Source organism: Erithacus rubecula (assembly GCF_903797595.1).
Source record: "Erithacus rubecula genome assembly, chromosome: 2".
NCBI classification, from domain to species: Eukaryota; Metazoa; Chordata; class Aves; order Passeriformes; family Muscicapidae; genus Erithacus; species Erithacus rubecula.
Window position 1 is genome coordinate 41,966,619 of NC_136685.1, and position 16,270 is coordinate 41,982,888.

Sequence of the window (16,270 nt, forward strand, 5' to 3'; positions counted from 1 at the left end):
AAGTCAGCTGTCATTAGCAAAGCAAGTGGGATCTGGCCTATGGTATCACATTTTTGGAATCTGACTTTTTTTTTTTTTTTTGTATTATCCCATTCTCCCTGCTCCAATCAGATCCTAATTATAGCCAAATTACAGCTATTGTCTCAAAGGCTGAGTAACATATTTGTGGTGGGAGAGGAGGGAACAGAAGATGGCTCATTTTAAAATGGGAATTCTACAAAGTAGTAGGAGTTGTTTATAACAATTTTAAGGGAAGATGGCAATGATGGAGAAGGGGAAGGGCATCGTTACATCCAAGTAGGAGGGAGTTACACTTTGCTGAATCAAAGTTGTGTCTCTACAGTTTCCCTCAACATTATAATGCACTCTGTCAGCTGCTGTGAGGCACTGAAGAGCTCGGTAACTCCAGGGTAGCAAGTACAGTATATCCTGCTTTGGGATCTAACAAATATATGAATAGCTAAAGTACCACTGGAGAAATAAATGTAGAACATATAGAGAAAGATTCGTAACCATAAGCAAATCTGCTATAAACTTAAAATTATGTCACCTTTACATACACTCTAAGAGAAGAAATAACACTATATTAAGCAAAAGTGTAAGGAGGTGAAACCCATGCTTGTGCATCCTTTAGAGGAGTAACAATACTTCTCTCAAACCATAAAAATTATTTGCAAATTGAATATAGGCCAAAGTCATTTCTGGCACAAGTATCCTTAACCATTATCATTGGCTGACAACCTGGCATAACTGCTTTTAAAAAATGTATGAATGTCATCAACCTTAAGTGAGAACTCAAACTAGAAAATGCAATAAACTCTTTTGGTCAGAAAGGCATTTTCCACTGGTAATATATTTACAGAGCATTTTTACTTTGTCACTTTCAAAAGCCATTGCTAAAGACCACCTCTAAGATTGCTTAATACTGCAAATGACCCCAAGATACATGCAAAGTCAAATGAGAGACTTCTCACACATTCTTGCATATCAATAGAAGTTGGTTTACAACAACAAGGCTAAACGCAGTATATTTTATTGCATTACCCTGCTGCTCACCTCAATAAGATGAAAATGTAAAAAGTCTTTTTTAGAATTTGGTTTTCAAAAGGCACTTTGGATACTTGGAAGACTTTCGTCTCTGCAACTGGTCTAAAAGTTTATTATTTTCTCAGAGACTATCTTCACTAACATCTACTAGGTAGACAATAACAGCAAAAAACACCAGGGCCGAGTGATGATGAACAGGCAGCTGCACAAAAAAAGTCCATAAAACAGAAACCCATATATGGACAATGCTACAAAGACAATGCCACAAGGAATATACTGATATATTCAGAAAAAAGTGTGCATTGTGAATATTTGCTCTTGCATGTGCATGCACCACTCAGTGGTCTACCTTTCACACACAAAAATCCCTGTCATGGCCTTTGCTGAAACAATGGAGGCTAAAGTCCCTGAAATGTTCTTCCTGCACACAAATGAGCTGTGCAGCTCCTCCTCAAGGAAGAACTACATAAATGTCATCAGGTGTTAGTGTAATGCAATGACCATCAGATTCTATTAAATTACTAAATCTATTAAATGATTAAATTCTTGGTCGCACCAATTTGTATCAAGTGTAAACATACGGTGAAACACTTTTAAATCAATTACCTGATGATAAAGGAATAATCTTCTTAGTTAAATGAAAGCAATTAATGTATGGCAGGGCTATGCATTTAAAAGGTTTCCAGGATCAAAACCATCTATTTGATAGTACCTAAACTCACACTTTCATAAGTTAAATTAAATATCACTAGCAGATGTTGAGTAGCACACTCAGTGGTTGTGCACTAAAGCACATGGAAAACAAAATAGTGTTTCCATTTTTTTTCCTTCCCCAGCACATTTCATTCCACAGGATGGCACAATGCTGTAATTCCCAGAACACTGAAATGCAGCCACCAATTTTCCTCCTGCCGTTTGTTTCAGTATCTGAAAACATGACACCAGGAGGGGAGCAGAAGGGCTGCTCCACTCACACTGCTAAAAAGTGACACCATGGTGTTCTTACAAGCCAGGACAGCATGAAGAGCCTGTGAAAGAGAAAAGGAGATTCAATAGAGCCAGATGATGTGCCCCGAGGCAATGTCTCAGCTGCTCAAGGTGACAATGGCTGCGGGGCCAGGCACATCCCCATGCTGGACCAGGAACACAATCTGCTTGTTCTGGGACTTCTTGACAACAAAAACTGAGACTATTGAGAAGCCACAACATGCACCAGGCCAGCTGACAAATAATAAATACAGTCACTGCTTTAGGTAAGAGCCTTTACAGAAATTGCATACGGAACCTGCCACACTTTCATAGATTTGTAGAATCATTTAATTTGAGAATGACCTGTAAGATCATCAAGTTCAGCTGTTAATACTGACAGTTTTTATTTGACTTTTGCTATCTAAGTCTGTCTCCTCCTTGGCAGAACTGTGGCCATTGGTCTTACTCTTGGGGATATCAGCCTAAGGATGAATGAAGAATTGCAACTCCCTCCAATTTCACACTTCACTTGCAGTCTTCTTTATTCCTTTCAGGCAACTTTTTTTAGACATTATGTTTGCAGTGTGGTGGCATTGACAGAGAGGTGGGTGTGACCCCCTTCAGATGCACACATCCTTTCTTCCTCAGCCTGTGGTCCATTTGCCTTAACACGGGTCTCACCAACAGCATGCACCACCAGGGAGGTAGGAGTCACCCTAGGAGGCATGTCACCACTGAGAGGTCATTTGCTGAGCAGAATAATGACAGTGAATGCCAAGCATGAGCTCAGGGGCTCTGGCCCTGGGCCCTAGCTGAAGAGTGCATTCTGTTGGATACTTTGACCATGCTGGAGAGGTCTCACAGCATCCTATTGCGGGTGTGCTGAATGATGTGCGCTGTTAAGTGATACTCACGAGCAGCGTGACCGTGCCCGTGTAATGCACAGTGAAACAGCATTACCCATGGCTTGTGCCAGAAGTCCAGTCTCCATGAATGTGCAATATGCAGTCACTCTGTGGCAGGGCCTTAGGGCAGCCCCATTAAGTGGCAGCAACAACTGTAGGTGTTGGTGGAACATGCTGATTGATATCCATTCTGCTGAGAAAATGTAGCATGTTTCTGGAGCTGACATAGCAGATCATCCAGCACAAGCTCAGTGGCCTCCAACACTGCAGGGCATTGTGTGCATTAGATGCATGCAGTTGTGTGACTGCCAGGCTGCAGAGGGATGGCTACCTCTGCCTTCTCAGTGCCCCTTTCCAGCATTCACCCTAATTCTGTGTGAGAGAGAGAAGTTGCTCTTCCCAGCACACGGGGAAGGGAGAAATTCCAACCTGCTGCCAGCCTATGGCTCAGAAACTCAAGCTGTTAATGCAGAGTCCCACAGGTAAGTACACAGATTTGCACAGAGTACAGATAGAGAAGGAGACAGGAGTCTAGGGGCTGTTTCTTTGACTGACTGGCCTTTGGCAGCAGACCTTTCCTAAAGTTTCACTAGTTGCATCCTTAATTCAGTCAGTCAATCTACTGTGCACTGTCCCAACAATTCTCTCCTTCCTACCCTTTCTTTTGTCCCCAACTCCTACACCTGTATTTTTGCTTTTTTTTATATCCAGGGTTTCACTGTATCCTGCCACTTGGTGTGTCTAATACCTATGTCTCTATGGCAAAAATAAAACCAGAGATGGGAAATATTTTCAGGATCTCTATGTCCAGCTGTAAAATCTTTGGACCTGTGTGTCTTTGCTCTGATCTCATTCTGAGAGCCATTTCCAAAAAGTGATACACAAGACCCTTAGATGTCAGGAGGTCCTTGAAATACTGAGTGACAGCTTTAGCTAATCACATCATGAATGATAACAAAATTAATTTCCCCCATAACTTACTAGATTGCTTGGCTGTTTGTTACCACATCCTGCATCCCAGGTTTCACTGACAAATTAGAAGAGCTCCCATCTACACAAGATGATACAGAACTGGATCCTTGGGAGCATCATGCATAGTAAGTATTTATTTTAGAAGTATTTATCTCATCATAACTTTTCACTCACACTGCCCTTATTTCCCAAACTGACTTCTGGAATTTCAACTATGTTTTACCTACAATGCACAGCCTATATACCACATATAACTGTCAGGAAAGACTTTGAGCTCTCTCCCATTTCTGCTGAACTTCATCATAAATTCCCCTTAACCTTTAATGCATAGGTTCCTGTTCTTTCTCAAATGATTGAAGCTCACTCTTAAAAACCAGACCTAAGTATTAAAACTTGGAAAATAAATTCATAACACCCTCTTCTACTTTTTTCAAACCCAAACAATTGACCAAATTGCCTAATTTCAAAAATCTTACAGAGTGGAAAAAAAATGTCCTGCCTGAGACTCCACACCAAACTTAAGCCACAAATACATTTTTTACCATGACCATTTACAACTGGGAAATGTGTGGTTTATAATGGAATGATTATAAAGCTTTGGCTTGGGATGTCACAGGCATGCTGGTAAGATAAGTAAGAATGGTGCCAGTTCTGAACCTTCATGCATGCTAGGCGCAACTATTGTAATAAAGCAGCTCCCTGGCCCTTTGTACACAGTTTTACCAGGTCTGGGTTTTGTGGAATTCTCTTTTTAATAAAGTATATGGTCTAAGGCCCAGCTTGAAACAAAAATGCTCGTTGCTTGCTGAGTTGTATGAACTTTGGAAATATGGCAATAAAATGGACACATATGTTCTATTATTATTATTATTATGCTTAAAGGCTACAAAAATAAATCATTTGTGAAGCCCACATGGACAAAATGAGCACTGCCTTCTGCAAGAGTCTGTACTTACATGTATCTGTTTACTTAGATGCATCTGTTCTTGATATCTTGTGGAAAAATCAAATATTGTATCTTATGAAAAACCATTGCTGAAGCATTGTTCAAGAAATCAATCCTAAACCAGAAGTCCATTAAAAAAAACCTGAATACCTGGGTCTCTCTGCTTCGAACTCTCTTTTATTGTTATTAATAGATCATTTATCTTCAATATGGTTGGAGATAAAAATTCCTTTTTAAAGTGATGAAATGAAGAGATTTGCAAGTGCTGAAACCCCCTGATCTTTCCCTCTCTCTCATCACCTGATACAGGCTTAAGGTTTCACAGTTTGTAAAAATCAATGGGAAGTTCTCTCCTTGCCAGCAGACTGGGCCAATTTAATAAGTACCTGAGCAGAGAGGCAGTGGAAGGGGCAGTCACCTTTCGCCTGGCAGGAGGAGGAGCTGCGAGGGCCGGGACACTGGAGTGCATTGTGTCCCCGTGCGAAGGCCTGAATCGGCAGTGACGAGGTTTCTTCCCTCCAGCTTTCCCCCATCAGCCTGACTGTAACCCGGAGGGGAACCTGCGGGTGGATGGACAGCTTCTGCCACAGGATGCAGTTCCCGGCGGTGGGGGAGACTTCACGTTTCCCGTAAAGGGCGCTCTCATCTCTCTAGGGCAAGCACATAGTAGGGAAACTCCAAGCAGCTGCCAGGCAATTTCCTTTCAACTCTGTCCCAACACCACTGTTTACAGTTTTGTGAAGGCTGCTCTGACTGTCCCCTCTCCTTCTTTCCCTCCCACTTGTTCAAGTTTGTCGATACCCGATCCATGAACATTTGTTTCCTCCTTCCCTGGAGGAGTTTTGCGCTCCACTGACCTCAAGTTCAGCCCCGACGAGGCTGGCAGGAGGGCTCAGCTGGCTCTCGTTTCCCCTCTTGCTGCAGTCCCTTCTGTTGGACTAGCAAAGCCAGTGTAATTCAAGCGGGGCAAGCCTTCCCTTGCCAGCTCCTCACACGGCCCGGGGTTCCGCTGACGGGACAAACTTCATCCACCCTGTCCCGAGCCACTGAGGTGAACCCCCTACCCTCCATCCATGGAGGTCACCGGTGCTGGGGGTGTGCAGGCAGGTCAAGACCCCCAGCCCCACTCCGGCTGCCCTTAGCTCTCGTCCCCGGTCTGCACCGCTGCACTCTGCTCTGCACCGCGCACCTGCGGCCGCGCTGCACCTTCCCCAGGTGGGTCCCAACTTCGCAACACTGCTGTGGGTGCACGGGGGTGAAGCACTGGGGGGAGGAATTGGGATGGTTGGATGGATGGACGGATGTGTATTTAACTTCCCTCACAGCTTGATCTCCAGGTGGTTCGCCCCCTACCCTGTATCAGCATCAGACCTCTCTTTCCTCCCCCCCTCCTCTCCCCACTTCTCCCTCTTTTCAGCAGTCACAAAGCCATTTGCATTACCCCGTTGGGGCCGTCCACTGCCATCCCGCGAAGATGGATTGAGGAGGGGTTGGGGGACCGAGGCTCTTGTCTGTCAGCAGCTGCGCTCCCCTGCCTAGCCCTCGCCGCGCCCCGGAGCGCGGAGCCGCGGGGGTGCGCGGAGCTGTCGCCGGCCACCCGCGGCGAGGACGGGAACCTGGCCGGGGAGAGAAAGGGTGCGCGGCCGGGCAGGCAGCGGCGCAGACCCCCGAGAAACGCGGAGCAGGGGAGGGGAGGGCTGGATGCCCCCGGGCAGATCAGCGCGGGTGTCCCGCCGGCTCTCCCGGCGCCGTGCGGAGAGTGTGCGCAGGCAGGGAGCCGGGGGCGAGAGGTGGCCGCCGCTCCCTGCCCGCGTCGCGACTCCGCGCACGGCTCCGCAGCCCGGCGGGGAGAACCGCGCTAATCCCCGTCCCGCGGAGCCGCTCCGGCGAGGGTCCCACGGCACTCGGAAACAGCCGCCCCTCCGCTGGCTTCTTCTCTGCCACCGGCCACTCAAGTGTTTATTAAATGCCAGTATTCGTTGCCTTCTAATTAGCGGAGCCCGAATCCGCCTGCTTTGTCTTCTTCGAGACTTTGCTTATACATAGAAGAAGAAGAAAGAAAAAAAAATTTAAAAACCAAAATCTTTATTTTATTTTAATTAATTTTTCCCCGCAAGAAGAGCAAGGGAAAAAAAAAATCCAACCAAAAAAAACAAAACTCAATACATATTATAGGAGATAATCACTGCTTTCTGATCTCCTTTGCCCGCTCTGCCGTGGGTTATTCATTCCGACTGCCGCGCTATTATTTATTTCCGTGTATTTATGCTTCCCGATAGTTACTCAGTAAAGCTGTTTACGCAAACTACAGCGAGGGAACAGCGGCAAAACTTTTGGGAAGGATGTGAAAATAAGTGTGGTTTGATAGTAGTGCCAGAGCTACGGCGGAGCTCAAATTTAAATAATCGCCTTCGACGTCGAAGCACTTTGGGTATGCGTAAGAAAAAAAAAAAAAAAAAAAAAAAAAAAAAAGAGCACACGCTAAGAATAACGTACTTTTTTTCGGTGCTGCCGAGGAGCGGGTGGGGGAGACGGTACCGTCTTTGCTCCGCGCTGGCTCGGGGCGCGCTGCGGCCGGGCGGGCAGAGGCCGGCAGAGCTCCCGGCCCGCCGAGCCCGCTCAGGTGCGCCGAGCAGCAGGCGGGCCGCGGAGAGCACTGCTGAAAGGAGGGGTGTACGGAAGCTGAGGGCTCATTAGCGCGGCGCTAATTGACGCTAGCCTCCGCAGCGCATCTCTCAGGTGGGCGCGGGCACCGGGCAGCGGTCCCTGTGCCCCGGGCCAGTCTCGCTGCCACCGGCCGGGGGCCCTGGCCGGGCGCTGCAGCCGGCGGAGCGTTCGCCGGCGCGGCTTTGCCACCGCCCAGCCGGATCGGAGGCTATTTTTCTTTGCACCAGCCGCCGGCGGGATTACCGGCACGGCCTTGGGCTTTGACCGCTCTGCAGAGCGCACCGCAAACAGGGAACTGCTTGGTGGTTCCTGCGCTGGGAGGTGAATCAGCCACCGGCGGGACTAGCCCTGATGCTCGGGAAACACGCTCAGGCGGGAGTCGGGAAGGAAAGCGGGCATCTTTTTCTGTTTTTCCTTCCCGGGGATTTATGTGAAATAAAAAAGTCCCTTTTAAGTGCGTTGTAAAGCGCGAGAATTTATAAGACACGAAGTCCCTCGGCAGGGGGATTATGTTCGCTCCCAGGAGTTAACTCGTTCCTCGGCGTCGCGAGCCGGAGGCGGGAGGTGGCAGAGCCCCGACGCTCCACAGCGGCTCCGCAGCGCTGGGAGCCATTCGCCGGGGCTGCTGCTAACGTGTCCCTCCGTACACGGCCTATAAAAACCCACTCCCATCTGTAAGCAGCTTCTCAGAAGCTAAATAAATGACTGGTTGTTATCGGCTGAGTTTATTGCTTGCCGTTAGGGTAAAACAAAACTAACTTTCTGTAAATAAACTTACCCCCGGGGGTGAAAAGGAGATTCCGGGAGGCTGCTGATGTCTCCTCTGAGTTGTCCTAAATGTAGCGTTTTGCATAGTCTCTAGCGGCTACCTGGTCAATACAACGCCACTGAATTATTTGTGGGCGTTCAAAGAAAAGAGTCCCCCTGCTTCCAGGGGGAAGATATATATACATGCTGGATTTTGAGAGTGGGGAACAGAGACCTGTCTTCAAAGCAAGCACTTACTTTCCTCCTAAATCACTTTTCAAACCCAATTCACCTAATCCTGGTGCCACCTGAGCCTCATCCTCACTAGTATGAAAAAGATTGTATTGTTGGGGCTCTGGGATGGTTGGCAAGCTATTGATTTCCCAGCTGTTGAGAAGACAGACTGAATACAGTTCAGCCGATGCAAACAGACAGAGCCTGGCTGAGAGATTGTTTTCCCCCAGAAAGTAACCTTGTGAGATGCTGAGGTTATTGACTTTGGAGTGGGGAAGGAGGTGTCTGATAATCAGCTCACTCTCTATCTCTCTTAGATTTATAGCTCAGGGCCTCCCTGTCACTCCTGAAAATATAATCACGCTGGCAATAAACCCTGAGGGAAGAATGAGACAGCAAGTGTTTTTTCTCACAGGTAACGCAGTGACCTCTGAATTACATTCTTAAATGATCCATGATCTTATAGCAAGCTCACTGCTGGTTGACTTGATTGCCCTGCCTTGGTTAAGGTGCCAAAACTGTCCCAGCACGTGCAGGGCTGGTAGCCTGTCCCACAGCCTCACTGCAGAGGGGCCCAGGGCGCCGTGCCCTGCTCTGGCTCTGAAACTGCTGCCACAAGGCACTGGGCTTGTCTTGAGAAATGTAATTTGGGAGGGGGGAGAAATCTGTCTCACTTTGTTTCTCCAGATGGGAAAACTGTACCAGAGGGATTGGTAGGGTTTTTTGGTTGGTTTTTTGGAGGTTGTTTTTGGTTGGGGGTGGAGGTTCTTGACAGAAACATTTCCTGTCTTCTTTGCAGAAATGTATTTTATGACCATTTTGCTGTGCAGGTTTCTCCCTCTCTGGACATTGCACAGAGTAATGTAACACCTTCAATCTGTGGAGCAGATACCTCTTGGTTTCTTTATCTCAGAACATGCCTTTGTCTTTCTTCAACCTGTTCTTGCTCTTCAGCAAAAACTCACCTTTTTACAAGCTGTCAAACGTAACACTAACAGCTGAGCATTCCTTTGGAAGAAAAAAAAAAAAAACAACCCACATATATTTACTTAAAAATCACTTAGTATTTATTACTCCTTGATTTTTTATTAGCCTTTTACCCATGTCTCTCACTTTAACTATAATCCAGAGGGAATGGGCTCTCTCCTGTGCCTGTAGTAGATATATCCAAACAGAGAAGGGGAAAAGAGTTGTTTAATCACTTGTAATATTTCTGATATTTAAGGCCATTTTTGAGCAAGTAAAAGATCCTGCTTTGGTGTGCCCTGTGCTAAAAAAGGTATTGTTTCCAAAACCATGGTGTATCTGCTGATAAGCAGATTCAAACAAACAGCACAAAAGACTGCAAAAGCACTGCTTCTACAATCCCATTCTACAGAGGAGGCACGAGGGACCATCCTTTAAGAAGGAAGAACACAATCAGGAGATTATGTTCTTCAGGCCCTTTGACACCAAGATGGCCCAAGCATCCAGCTTTTCTTCACTTTCTTTCCTAAACTCAGTTGAGTAACCCCAGCCTGCCCACACTCTGGCAGGCAAAAGGAGGATAAGTGCAACTCAACTAAGTGGTGTCCATCTCAACTGGTGCAAGTGGTTACTTTGGCCAAAAGTGTGACAGACTAAGAGGAATTTCAAAGAGGCCCAGGGCAGCCACGAGAATGGGTAACAGCTTGGGAAATGTTAAACAACAGACATAAGACTTGAACAGCACATTCACTGGTTTGCTTCTCAATTTGTTCTAGTGACTCAGGATGGAAATCTGGACATCACTGTGGATAATACAGTGAAAAGCTCTGGTCAAGGGGCAGGGACAGTAAAGGAAGCTAATTAAATATTGGATAGCAATGGAAAGGGAAGGCAGGCGTGGGAGAAAGATTTACATAAACTTTGTCATCGTGTAGATCAGCGGGAAGCCCCTGCCAAAAACAGGATCTCAAAAAGAAAATAGCAAAATATAATGGCTCAGGGAAAAGCACCATGAATTGTCAGTGATCTACACAAAACTGATGTTTGGAAAGACCACTGGCTGCTTTGGGGAGTGTGGGATAATCAGAGGATAAGAGATGAATAATACAGATGTGCAAAATAAAATGTGTGTAGACGATAGATTAGGAACTTCTTGGCCCTCATGATTTGTATGAGTAATACATAAACAAGACAAGAGGAAATGGAAAAGAGATCTTAGGAATTTTCTGCACAAGGGAGAGTTAACTTGTGGAACACTGTCATCAGAAGCCATTAAAAACAATGTCTTGATGGAATTACAGGAAAAAAGCATAGATGGATGGAGAGTTATACTCTCAAATAAAAATTATAATATTTTTATATTAACACATTTGGAAGTAAACCAAATCTTTGTCTCTAAGCCTAAGTAACTGAATATTTAGGAAGAAACATGATGAATCCAGAAATGCTATTTTAGCATTTTTACATCTTCCCCAGAAGTAGTCACTAGTAGTCTGAGACTGAATACACCTTGGATTGAGCTAATATGACCATTACCATGTTTTTAAATCTCTCCTGGAGGCAACTTTCCTTTCTGAACAGCTTTCAGTCCAGCTTGATAGCAGCAATTCTTGAACAGAATTCACAGAATAGAAATACTGAATATAACACTAAAATATTAAGTAGAACAAATCAAATAAAGTTCTACACTTTTCTTCATGTTATTATAGCATCTAGGTGAATTAGAATATCTCATTTTAATGTCAGAAATATATTAAGTCTTTAGATTTTTGAAGATGGGATTGGGAAGCTTTTGAGAATATTAAACCTACTGCCTAAATAATAATGTGGAATGTATAAACCATCACCTCTTCACCCTATCCAAAATAATAATCACAAACATTTTCTGAGTCTTCCATGTGGCAGAGTCAGTTTGACTTTCTCTTCCAATTCAAGTAATCACTACAGGAAATCTTCATATTTGCATACTAATTTTTTGAATTGAATTTGGTTTTAGTTGAACTAGAAAAGAGTGCCAGCATGAAATGTAAAATTTCTTTAAAACTACCGGAAGTTCTACCCTTATTTTTGTTCTTTAACATTTAGTAAGAATAATTTCAATTTACCACAGCTTGGCACTATCAGATAGTGCTTGCATATCCAGTCTTCTAAGTAGTCTGGACAAATACAGTGATTCAACAATTTAAAAAAATATATATATCTCAAATTAAATAAACCCAAGAGCAACCACTGATACTCATCAATGGCCCTCACAGACCTACAACAATATTTCTTTGCCCCTCCAAACACCCATCTCTTCTAGTCAAGAGGAAAAATGAGCAGGGGGTTTATACCCTGAAGGAAAATGTCATCAGTAGAGTCAAGCTACTTGAAGCTTAAAAGAAAAGTAAGCAGCAATTTCCAGGATTCTAATGCAGTCACTCCTCCCTCAGTAGAGGCTGCACTTTAATAATAATTCCTCTTCTAATTGAAATTTCCTATACATACTCTGCCAGCTTGAATCAAATTATTTCAATGTTGGACTTCTGCAGCATCTTGCAAACTTGTAAACAACCATGCTTGCAATCACTGTGACCCAGTGACTGCTCTATTTACCTCGTACAGAAAAAGTAAGGTGCAATGTCCTGCCCAAGCTTAAAGAAGGTCTGTCCAGTTCAGGAAGAGAAAGCTCTTCCTAATTCCCATTGTGGAAGACCACAATTCCACACAGTGTTTAATGCAGCCAGCCCACCTCACACAGCACCACGTTTGTCGCATTTTCGCATTTTCAGTTGTCATTATGGCCGAAGGACAAAAAAGGCTATAGACTGCCCCAAAGCACTTTTCCTCCAGCTCTTCTTTCAGAACAGGATGCCATTTAGACTCATGCATACCATTAACATAAATAACCTCGGAACTACTTAAATCGCAGAGTTTTCAAGTGTTTGTAAACAAAAATGTGTGCCAGGTATACGTTTTAATTTATCCCTTCCTCCTGTTCTTTTGGTTTTGGTTTTTGCTTACAAACGTTGGTAAATTAGAATATTGCAAAAACTACATAAGGGTTTAGGTTAGCTCATTCTTCCCTTCACACCTCAGCACCTTGGCAGACACGCTCTGGGTATCTTGACATGCAAATGCATGTTGGTTACCTTGGATTATTCCGCTATTATTGAATATTTTTACTGCTGGGCAGCACTCCTCCCTGTAATTTTGGGGATGAAGAGCCTTTGATTCAGTTGATTTTTAAAAAGTATTTCACTTGTTTGAGAACACTTTCTTGATGTTGCAAAAAGCAAAAAAACAAAGTCACCCGATTTACTTAAAATATCATGGATACTTGATGGAAACTAATCTGGATATTCCTTTTATTCTAGCCTTTTTTTAGTACAAGTGATGTTCATTTAATTGCACATATTTAAATTACAATGTCCTGTGAAGAAAGTGAGACAAAAAAAATCGTGCCTCTTTTTAAATTAAAATAAAAGTAATGTTCCTTCCTCTCACTTTCTGTATTTTCTGCCCTTTTCCTTTGTTTTCCAAGAATCCAAAGGTAAACGAGGTTGACAAAAATGTGGTAGCGGATGGGGGAAGGAGAGGAAAGGTAAGATAACATTATTTCAGGTCTTTGCTCTGCTTTGTTAGGATAGATTTAATCTTTGGGCAGCATCAGAAGATAGACCTGAATGGCTGCCTGATCATCTCTTCACTCTCTCCTCTTTTATCTGGATTACTCCTGACTCTTTTCAGGGATGATATCTCACTATTCTTACTTGATAAATTAGGCTATTGTCTACGTGTATTTCACTTATTGTAAAATGTTTTCTTTCTTAACGTCAGACCATTGTTCCTGAGTGGTGAGCATGCTGTCACTTGAGACAGGGTGAGAGGATGGAACTGCGTAACTGGGGACAGATTCTGCTGTATTAGCCAGTTAGCAGTAGCTTGTTCTCAAGTGCTCTTGACTTCATGGCAGTTTGTAGCAGAAAAAAAAAGGGGTCAAAGTTGGCCTTGTAATTGAAAAAATGAAGAAAGATCATGAATATTATGGAATATGGAACAGTCTCAAATGGCAATTTAATTTTCAAGTTAGCAAATACTCAGAATTACACAATAATGCCCAGAATAATACTCATGAACTGGGTGAGTTTTGAGAGAGCGTTAGTTCACAGTCTGATTTATTAGTGCTTCTTGTTGCCTTATGATAAACACTAAAATTTAAAAAAGAAAAAAAAAAAAAGAAAAAAAAAAGAAGAAGAAACAAACACAAACACCAATGTTACAGTCATCTTTGCTCCATTTAACAGCGAAACTCAAAGCTAACAGTTGTAGTTCAGAACCAGAAACCTCATGACAGAATACTAAAATGTGTGGTGCTGGGACTTTGCTGTCACTGAAATATATATTCTGTGTGGTAATCTTTTATCTAGTTGTGCACTGAAAATAAAAACCCCAAACCAAACCCTGCTGTAATTACATTTTGCTTGTTCATGCTGAGTAAAACATGTCAGATATTTGGGGAGAGCAGGCTGAGATGCAGAGGAACCGAGCACAAGCATGTGCTGGTGTTTCACAGCACATGCAGCCTGATTGTTGGCACCAGCATCAGCCAAGCTTCAAGAAAAACCAAGGGATTGCTGTTGTGCTTGTGACAAAGGCTTGGGTGAAGGTGGTTACAGGCCAGCTCATCAAAAATTATGAACATGAGTTGTGTGCCACGTTTGATGACTGTTGAGAGAAGGCCCAGAGAGAAGGAGCTTACATAAAAGCCAGGACACAATGCCAGTTGACTCACTCAGCACAAGGTTGCCTCTGTGCAGGGCACTTGTAGCCATAATTAGTGCAGTAAGTGCTGCTGTGTCTTTTGGGAAGCATTGGGAGCTACAAGGTCCATTAGGTGGTCAGTGACCACCTGGCCACAAGCATCAGGCAGGTTATGGACCTTTCACAGGAGACACATGGAGAGCTTCTCTGGGACGGCTACTGCTCTTTCTGACTCTCTCCCCTCAAAGGCATCAACATTAAGACCAGGGGTATTAATGGAAAATCACATTAAGAGGGTAGGAGAGGGCAGCAAAAGAGAAATTGTAACTCTTTTTTCCTTTTTAATTGTTCTTTCAAAATGAAGCGGGGATGGCAACAGCATCTGACATAATTATATAGAGCATGCCTCCCATCCTGGAAATAATTATTCTGAGCTCAAAAATAATGCTGCTGGACCAGATCAGTCCCTGGTATTCATTGTGGGACACTGGATTTGCTGTTGGTGGGGTGTTGAGCAGTCTGTGCCTATAGGTGTGGGTGCAGAGTGTTTTGGTGGGAAGCATGGAAAGGCCCCGCAGAGGCACCATTCCAGATGCTGGAGATTGCTCAAGGAGATCCTCCCTCTGGCTCTCCAGTGGGATTTTCACCAACTCCTTTAGATAGGCTGACATAAGGGATCAAGCACGTTGGAGGGCAGGATGCGTGTGGGATCAGCCCCACCAGAAAACAGAGCAAGCGTGCTAGTCTGCGGCTCCCAAATGCCCCACTCCTACCAGTCCCCCCGCCACACCCCTCTGCTGCAGCGCTGCACGCAATTCTCCAGCCCGCAACTCCCACGGACCCAGCTATATTTTTATTATTCTCCTTTTTCTCCTCCTTAAAACGCGAAAGGGAGGCTGACACGAGCAGAGCCGCTCCTGACACCCCGCTGCAAGGGGCCCGGCGGCTGCTCGCAGCCTGGGAGGGATGCGGAGGGGCTGAGCTCTGCCCCCATCCCGCTCGGGAGCCGGGCAGCGATGAGCCCCTCGCTGCCAGGGCTCCTGTCGGGAGCCGCGGCCCCGGAGCCCCTTGGCGGGGCCAAAGTGAAAGTGAAGCGCCTCCCGAAACCCTTTCGGGGGCGGCGGCAGGAGCCATGTGACAGTCGGGAAGCAGCCCGGGGGGCGAGCATCGGGAGGCGAGGGTGTGTGGATGATTCCTGAGGGCTCCGGTGCTCCCTCCCCGCGCCGCCTTCCCTTCCTTTCCCTCCCCTCCCTGCATCCCGCACCGCCAGCATCTCCCTCCGCAGCCGCACTCGCGCCAGTCCCTGGAGACCGGGCCGGGCCGGGCAGAACAGGGCAGGGCAGGGGAAGGCGGGCGGCTCCCCCTCCTCCCTTCTCCTCCCCTCTCCTCCCGTCCCGTCCTCTCCGCCGCGTCCCCCGAGGCCGGGCAGGGCAGGAGCGCGCCCCGCAGCGCTGCCCCCGGGAGGAGGGACTCGCCTCCCCAGCATGATCACGGCGGCTTATTAGGGTGGTCGTCTCTCCACCTCTTTTTTTTTTTTTTTTTTTCTTCTTCTCTTCTTGTAACTATTTCCCCCCCCCACCCCGCCCCCAATTCCCCTGCTCTCCGCGGCTGTCACCGCTCTCAGCGCCGCTCTCCCGGGGCTGCCCCGCTGTGCCCGGCGCGATGCTGCGGGGGCCCGGGGGCAGCGGCAGGTAAGGGGGAGCGGCCCGGGGCCGGCGGGGCACGGCCGGGCAGGAGCTGCCGCTGAGGAGGGCGCGGAGCCGCCCGCCCCCGGAGCAGCCCGCTTCTCGCCTGCCGGGTTTGTGCCTTCCTTTCTTTTATTTACGTTACCCGTAAAAAACTGTGATCACCGGCACCCGAAAGGATACCCCGTCCCTTCCCCCCGTCCCCAGTGGAGACCTCTGGGGTCTCAGACCCTGCCGGCATTGGCTCTTGCTTTGAGACTCCCTGTATCTGCATTAAACCTGTTTCCAGCTGCGAATCATCCCTCTCTGCAGCCTACTTACCTCGCTGCCCCCCGGAGTCTCTCACTCCAACCTTTCTGCCTGTTTTGATTTTATTTCCTCCCCCCGCC

The 16,270-nt window shown here is 46.1% G+C and overlaps 1 long non-coding RNA gene across 1 annotated transcript; it reads right to left on the reverse strand.

Moving 5' to 3' along the window:
• Window positions 1-5,059: 5,059 nt before the first annotated feature.
• Window positions 5,060-8,448, reverse strand: LOC306798571. The gene is made up of 2 exons (XR_013773403.1): window positions 8,285-8,448; window positions 5,060-6,874 (listed from the first exon to the last, which is right to left on the reverse strand). It is a non-coding gene; the product is annotated as an uncharacterized lncRNA (long non-coding RNA).
• Between the last annotated feature and the right edge of the window lie 7,822 nt (window positions 8,449-16,270).